Raw genomic sequence first — 6,942 nt, 5'->3', positions numbered from 1 at the left:
GTACGAGATCATTCGAGATACCCGAGGTGAGTCTTCTCACTATACTGTACCTGGAAGGGTACTTATGTGTGACCGGAAGGTCTAGTATGCTATGAGATGTATGCATTGTATGCTATGAGTTGCCTGTTTCGTATGTGTTATATATGTGATTTGTATGCGATATTCGATATGGGCCAGAAGGCATTATGTTATGGGTCGGAAGGCATTATGATGTGGACCGAAAGGTCGGGGAGTTATGGACCGGAAGGTCGACACGAGTAGGACCGAAAGGTTCACCGGGTTGGGACGGAAGTCCCCTGAGACACATGGACCGGAAGGTTGTGTGAAGTATGGCCTGGAAAGGTGTATATGTGTAAGTGGTATTTTGGGGAACTCACTAAGCTTCTTGCTTACGGTGTTTATGTCTATTGTGTTTCAGGTACTAGTGAGGACCGTGGGAAGGCGCCGGCATGACTCGTACACACACAGGCTGATTTGGATATTATTGATCTTGGGATTGATATGTTTTGTATTACGACTATGTTACTTTGGATTTTTGGGTTGTCATGAATGAAATTATGTTTTAAAGAAATGAAAAAAAATTGGTTTAAAATTTTACGTTGTTACAAGTTGGTATCAGAGCCTTGGTTTGAGGGATTCGGATGCACCTTCGGGCGTAACTGAACTCAAACTGAGGATTTGAGAAAATTTTCAAACAATAAAAACTAATTTTTCTAAAAAGCAAGAGGTTTTGAGACAACCAGAGCGGAGCAGTGTGTACGGTCAGCCAGCGCCTGAACGATGAATCCCCAAAATGCCCTTACGTTATGTGTTATGAGATATGATATGTTATATTATGCATGCTAGAGCTGGCTAGGTATTCATATTAGGACTAGAGTGGCCTGATTTTGTGATGCCTTAGCCTAGGAAGGATTGTGCTGCTATGTGACGCTTGAGAGCGAGTAGGTAGCAAAGAGGGGCTGATAAGAGGTCTAACGAAGGGTAGCCTATGCCAGTGAGATATAGAATACTTGTGATTTGGGATCCAAGGAGGAGGACTTAGGGTGAATACTGATGCGGTGTAGGCGGTAGTATAAGGGCCCGTACTACTGAAGACACCAGAGCAGTGCTCACTCTAAGTAAGAATCCTTTAGGTACTAAGGAACAAGTAGGGTGGAGTTATCGAGCGTGAGCATGCTCGAATGAGTCTTTGATATTGTTATGATATATTTCAGAGACATCATGGTTGGGACATGCCACAGACCTGAGGCGAGCGGTGTGAGTGACGAGGAGCTTCGTCAGATGATCCACGATGAGGTGGCTGCGACGATCAGGGCCGAGATTCCAGAGATGTTTGGGTCTATCAAGACCACACTGATTGAGACTTTTGATGAGCGGTACGCCGCGGTGACTGAGGCTGCATCCGCTGCAGCTACAACAGTTGTGGCTGCTGCCAGGCCTCAGGGAGGTGACACATTGTTGTTCTGAGAGTTCAGCAACACGAGCCACCCGAGTTTGATCGGGCGCAGGATCCAATCGCTGTGATGAAATGTATTGCTGATATTGAGGGATGTTTCCATACGTGTTCATATCCGGAGCATCTGAGTGTACGCTTCGCTTTGAACCAGCTTTGCTTGGGAACGAAGGATTGGTGGAAGTTCGTGACAACGAACTTCACTCTTGCAGAGATTTCAGCGGTGACCTAGGAGAGGTTCACCACCATGTTTAGAAACGAGTATGTTCCCCCGGTGGAGAGGGAATGCTTGGTTCAGGAGTTCTTGAGCCTCAAGTAGAGTAATGATTCGGTTACTGTGGTCACCCGAAAGTTTCATGAGAGGGCAATGTTCTGCCCTGAGCAGGTGTCTACTAAGCAGGCACGGATGAGCCGATATTTGGGCATTCTGAGGAGGGACATTCGGGAGTTCGTGTCGAACTCGATGTACCGGACATTTGCTGAGCTCCAGGCAAATGCCCGGAAGAGGGAGATTGAGTTGGAGACTCAGGCCAGGGAGGAGGCCAAGTCTCAGAGGATGGATCGGCGGCCGGCTCAGTCTCAGCCGGCAGCCAAGCAGATCAAGTCCGCTGATTCGAGGGCTGTAGGCCAGAAGGGCCGCACTTGCGGGAAGTGCGGCAAGGGTTATGAGGGGGCCTGTCGATCGGGTGCTTGCTACAAATGTGGCAAGGAGGGGCATATCGCCAAGGATTGACCAAAAGGATTTATGGTTTTCTTTCATTGCAACCAGACTGGCCATCGGAAGGCCGAGTGTCCACAGTTGCATTAGGGGTCAGCACAGGGATTTGCTCCTGCTGCTAGGGTTACCGAGGTTCGACCAGTGAAGGTCGAGGCTCCGAAGGCTCGTGGGAGAGCTTTCCAGTTGACTGCGGAGGAGGTCTGCGCAGCGCCCGATGTTGTGGCTGGTATGTATTCTGTATTTATCTTTTGTTGAGATATTGTGCTTATATGATGTTATGCATATGTACTTTTCTTGTGAGTTATGTACCTGCTTTGGTGTTATTTGATTCGGGTGCGAGTCGGTCATTTGTTTCTTTGGCATTTAGTCAGCACATTAATACCCGTCGAGAGGCGTTGAGTCGACCTATGCGAGTTTCCATAACTGACGAGCGAGCAGTGTATGCTATGGATGTGATTCGAGGATGTATTCTTGAGATCTTCGGTGTGGAGTTCCCGATAGATCTGGTCCCGATTGCGATGGGGGGACGTGTGTGTTATAGTGGGCATGGATTGGTTGAGCCGATTTGGAGATGTTATAGACTGTGAGTGTCAGTTGGAGACGATATGAGACCCCAATGGGGGAGTGCTTACAGTGTATGGTGAGGGAACCCGATGTGGGTCAGCGTTTTGCTCGGCTGCCATGGCAAGACAAAGTTTGCAGCAGGGTTGCAGTGGATTCGTAGCCTATGTGTTGGACATGCGAATGGCCGTTGGGAGGCCAGTTTCGATTAATGAGGTTCCGATAGTGTGCGATTTTCTGGATGTTTTTCCCGAGGAATTGCTGGGTGTGCCTCCCGAGAGGCAATTGGAGTTTCGTATCGATTTGGTTCCGGGAGCAACACCTATCGCCAAGGCGCCTTATTGCCTCGCGCCGCCAGAGATGCAGGAGTTATCCTCGCAGCTTCAGGAGCTGCTAGGAAAGGGGTTTATTCGACCGAGTAACTCTCTTTGGGGAGCACCGATCCTTTTTGTCAAGAAAAAGGATGATTCACACCGGATGTGCATTGATTACCGGGAGTTGAACAACTTGACGGTCAAGAACTGTTATCCGTTGCCAAGGATCGATGATATGTTCGATCAGTTGCAGGGGGCGTCTTGGTTCTCCAAGATAGACTTGAGATCGGGTTATCATCAGATGAGGGTCCGGGATGAAGATATCCAGAAGACATCGTTCAGAACTCGTTATAGGCATTACGAGTTCGTGGTGATGCCTTTTGGGCTCACCAATGCACTAGCTGCGTTCATGGATCTCATGAACAGGGTGTGCAGGCCGATGCTGGATCGGTCGGTGATCGTATTCATTGATGATATTCTGGTGTATTCGAAATCTAGAGAGCAACACCAGGAGCATCTGAGAGAGATTCTCGGGGTATTGAGGGTGGAGAGGCTTTATGCCAAATTCTTTAAGGGTGATTTCTGGTTACGAGAGGTTCAGTTCTTGGGACATCTCGTCAACCAGAATGGGATATTGGTCGACCCGACCAAGATTGAGGCGGTCATGAGGTGGGAGGTGCCGAGATCGCCCACCGAGATCAGGAGCTTTCTGGGATTGGCCGACTATTATCGGAGATTTATTAAGGATTTCTCCAAGATCACCGTGCCACTTACCAAGATGACCCGGAAGGGTGTCGCTTTTTCCTGGGGTCCGGAGCAGCAGACCTCATTTGAGACTCTTCACCAGAAGTTGTGCGAAGCCCCGATGCTTGCACTCCCGGAAGGGATGGAGGATTTTGTGGTGTACTGTGATGCATCGATATCTGGGTTGGGAGCAATGCTTATGTAGAGGGGGCATGTGATAGCTTATGCATCGAGGCAGCTGAAGCCTTATGAGTCGAGGTATCCCACCCACAACCTGGAGTTGGGGGCTGTGGTGTTCGCCCTCAAGATCTGGCGTCACTATCTATATGGGGTTCAGTGTACCATATACACGGACCACAAGAGTCTGAAGTACTTGATGGATCAATCCAACCTGAATATGCGCCAGAGGAGATGGTTGGATGTGGTAAAGGATTATGATTGTGAGATCCTGTACCACCCGGGCAAGACTAATGTGGTAGTCGACACTTTGAGCCGTAGGACGGAGAGCGCCCCGATACGAGACGTTTGTATGAGGTTGACGGTGATGACTCCGGTGTTGGACACCATTCGAGGGGCCCAGCCTGAGGCCATTAGACCGGAGAACCGTAAGAGAGAGCGGGCTATTGGCCAGGTATCGGAGTTCGTTACCGATAGTCGGGGACTTATGACTTTTCAGGGCCGGATTTGGGTACCGTTTGTGGTTGGGGCACGTACCATCTTGATGCAGGAGGCCCATAAGTTGAGGTTCTCGTTCCATCCCGGGGCCACTAAGATGTTTTTGGACCTAAAAAGGGATTATTGGTGGCCCTGTATGAAGAGAGATGTCGCATGGTTCGTGGAGAGGTGCTTGACCTATCGCAGGGTAAGCCGAGCACCAGCGTCCACATGGTAAGTTGCAGCCATTGGAGATTCCTGAGTGGAAGTGGGAGCAGGTTACCATGGATTTTATCACCAAATTGCCAAGGACTGCTAGAGGTGTCGATGCAATTTGGGTGATTGTGGACAGGTTGACAAAGAGCGCTCACTTTCTTGCTATCAGTGAGAGGTCTTCTGCTGAGAGGCTGGTAGAGTTGTATGTGAGGGAGGTGGTATCGCGGCATGGAGTTCCGATCTCGATTCTTTCAGATCGATATGTGCGATTTACTTCCAGGTTTTGGAAGAAGTTTCACGAGGAGTTGGGTACGAGGCTGCACTTCAGTACCGCATACCACCCACAGACTGATGGGCAGAGTGAGCGGATGATTCAGATGCTCGAGGACATGCTCCAAGCATGTGTGTTGGATTTCGGCAGGAATTGGGACACGTACTTGCCCTTGGCAGAGTTTTCCTACAACAACAGTCATCATTCGAGCATTGGTATGCCACCCTTTGAGCTTTTGTATGGGAGGAGGTGTCGGACCCCTATTTTCTAGGGAGAGGTAGGGCAGCGTGTGATGGGTAGTACGGAGATCGTGCTTCAGACGACAGAGCAGATACAACAGGTCAGACAAAGGTTGTTGACGGCTTAGAGTCGTCAAAAAAGCTACGCAGATAGGCGCCGCTCGGAGCTCGAGTTTCAAGTCAGTGACTTCGTACTCCTGAAGGTATCTCCTTGGAAAGGAGTGATCCGATTCAGGAAGAGAGGCAAGTTGGCGCCTCGGTATATTGGTCCTTTCAGGGTGACCGCCAGGGTGGGCAGAGTAGCGTATCGTTTGGAGCTACCTGCGGAATTGAGTCAGATTCATGATACCTTCCACGTATCTCAGTTGCGGAAGTGTATCGTCGATGAGTCGGCAGTGGTTCCCCTAGAGGACATTCAGGTGGATGCGAGCCTGAACTATGTTGAGAGTCCGATCGTGATCCGGGATCGGAGGATCAAGATTTTGAGAAACAAGGAAGTGTCATTGGTTCAGGTCCAGTACAAACATCGGAAGGGGACCGAGTTGACTTGGGAGCCGGAGTTAGAGATGCGCGAACAATACCCAAAGTTATTTGCTGAGAGAGACTTCGAGGGCGAAGTCTGATTCTAGTGGGGGAGAATTGTAACATCTAGATTCCCAAGTATATTATTTTATTCTTTTATATTGAATTTTGGAGAGAAAATCGACGAGTAGGAGCCCCGAATCGCCGAGTTGAATCGCGATTGGAGTAGTCTGATTAATGAGGGACTCGGCGAGTCCATGAGTGGACTCGGCGAGTCCACGCTGTTTAATGAAATCCTAATTTCTCGGTTTTGCGCCCTATTTAAAGGCCCTTATGGCCGTCATTTGTGGCCACCAGTCCATTGAGAGAAACCCTAGAGTGCTGGAGCGTTTTGAGAGAGAAAAAGAAGCCATTCTTGACCTTTGTGGTGTTGTTTAGCAAAAAGAAGGAGGTTCTAGCCAAGGGAAAGCAAAGGAGGTTGCTATTCTGAGGATTTGAAGCTAAGACCATTTCATTTAAACTTCGACTCTTCTTCTGTTTTGGGAAGGATATATGGTTTTAGGGTTGCTTGTGCCCTTGTCTAAGTCGATTGGAGGTCCAAATAGTCCCTTCTGGTGATGAGACTTTAGATCTGGAGCCATAGAGGTCCACAGAGCCTTATTCTTCAAGCTTTATGAAGAACAATGGAGGTCATGACCTTGGGTTAAGGTATTTGGGGCTAAATCATAATATATGGTCATATGGTTGTTGCATGTGCATCAAGATTGAGACTTTACGTGATTATAGTGCTTGGAAAGGCTAGATCTATGGATTAGAGGAACAGATCTGACCTTAGAAGGTCGTTTGAGTGTGTGCATGGTATGTACTCGCTGAGTCCATGAGAGGACTCGACGAGTTGAGTCGGGTTGCCCCGCAACTCGCGATCTGTGACGACCCGTGGAATTTAGGGTTGAATCAGTGAGTCAAAAGAGAACCAGGGGGAAGGGGACAGGCGTGTACTCGCCGAGTCACCTTAGTCCACTCGGCGAGTAGGGTCAGCTGTGATCGTTGACTTTCGTTGACTTTTAGGATTTCGGTCAACAGTTGGACTTTTGAGTCAAGGAGGGGTGAAATGGTCTTTTACCCTTCTAAAGGATCATAGAAGGGGGTTTAATCTAGCCTTTGATAGCCATTACTTATTGAGGATATTTTGTATGTGATTAGGCGGGGGCTAGACCGATAGATTCGTGTGCGAGATCATTCGAGATACC

This window comes from Lactuca serriola, chromosome 9, assembly GCF_051521515.1.
Source record: "Lactuca serriola cultivar US96UC23 chromosome 9, Lser_US96UC23_V15, whole genome shotgun sequence".
NCBI classification, from domain to species: Eukaryota; Viridiplantae; Streptophyta; class Magnoliopsida; order Asterales; family Asteraceae; genus Lactuca; species Lactuca serriola.
This window is presented reverse-complemented; position numbering follows the sequence as displayed.